Below are 1,568 nucleotides of genomic sequence, written 5' to 3' on the forward strand. Positions count from 1 at the left end.
TCCAAACGCAGCATCGCTGCAACCTAACTACGAACCGAACCTGCTAAAGCACGGCTGCGACACGTGGCCCGACGTGGCCTAACACCCGAAAAACCCTATATTCTTGATAGATTGTCAAAAAATGCACCTAAATGTTCAGGAATCATTCTTTTATTTTACGCATAAATTTCTCATGGGTCATTTGGCAGCGGTTTTGGTCAAGATTCGGTTGACATCTTCCGAGTTCATTTTTGCTCTAATGAAAGATTACTCGACCAACGCCAAGGTACTACGTACTTGACAAGTGGTGCTCATTATACTCACCCGAAACATGTGTCGGATTTATTCAGGTTTTCTGAAAATAAAAGGAAAAGCGAGGTAAAGTTTTCTCCTTCTGGTAGAGACCAGTCTTTGGAACCGTCTACCATTCGAAGAGCAAATCTCAAATCAAAGAACACACTCTCTGCCCCGTTCCTGTTCCTCGCCGGTCCGGTTCGTCTAAATATTCGCGGGCCATTCTGTCGGTCGCGGCGGGGTGCCGCGGAGGGGGGAGGATGGGAGAGTCGCTCCCTATTACTATCACACTAACTCGCTTACACGGCCCCCTGCCCCGCCCGACGCCAGAAGAGAAGCGCTCCGCTGATGCGCCTCTTCCTGCTTTTGGCGGCGATGAGAAAATATCCGGTGAGGCCGCGTGCGCGAGATGAGAATTGGAAACGGAACAGAGGAGCAGCGAGTTAGGGCGAGAGGAAGGGGGAGTTATGGGGAGTAGGGGGGAGCCATCGGGGCGCGATGAGCGATATGCGAACGACCACGGACGGCACGTCACGTGATACCAACCCGCCCGTCGACACGAAAGGTGGAGAGAAGTTTTAGTTTGCATCGCTATACCGCCGTGCCGATGATTCCCTCCTCCGGTTCTTTTGCGTTTCGGAGCGGCAGGGCAGGAGCAGGCTGCAGGGCGGTTCCTGCTGCTGCTGGCCTTGATGACTGGGGCGCGAGGCGCGCGAGGCCTCGTGATTAATGGATTATATTGCGCGCTTCCGCCGAGGCGATGATGCTGCGAACCGCTGCCGACGGGGGGCGCGCTTTCCTTGTTTCCTTTTTATTACCAAAGGAATTTGATGGAAAGAAAACTGGTCAAGGAAAATAAAATAGCGCCCAAAAGGGGGCAAGCGGCAAGACGGGGTAAACTATCAGAGGACTAAGTTTTACTTTAAAGAATCGCATCTAATGAGCTCACCCCATACAATTAGGGGCCGTCCAGAAAGTGCGCCAACTTTAAGCCTGCTCATTTCCGGATTCATTCGGCAAATTGCAGGAGCTCGGCGCGCCTGCGAAACTCGGGGTAGGCCACCCTGCAGTACACACATGCACTGCAAGGGAGATGTTGCCTACCCATCAGGCGCTTACGAGAGCTCGGCGCGCCTGCGAGACTCAGGGTAGGCCACCCCGCAGTACACGTATGCACTGCAGGGGGGTGTTGCCTACCCATCAGGCGCTTACGAGAGCTCGGCGCGCCTGCGAGACTCTGGGTAGGCCACCCCGCAGTACACGTATGCACTGCAGGGGAGATGTTGCCTACCCAC

General features: G+C 54.3%; 1 protein-coding gene across 3 annotated transcripts in view; it reads left to right on the top strand.

Moving 5' to 3' along the window:
• LOC113206549 (protein quiver) overlaps positions 1-1,568 on the top strand; it is a 16,741-nt gene that overhangs the window by 2,025 nt on the left and 13,148 nt on the right. The gene's annotated exons all lie outside the window — the stretch shown is intronic.

This window comes from Frankliniella occidentalis, unplaced genomic scaffold, assembly GCF_000697945.3.
Source record: "Frankliniella occidentalis isolate FOCC.00 unplaced genomic scaffold, Focc_3.1 Scaffold19, whole genome shotgun sequence".
In the NCBI taxonomy this organism is placed as follows: Eukaryota; Metazoa; Arthropoda; class Insecta; order Thysanoptera; family Thripidae; genus Frankliniella; species Frankliniella occidentalis.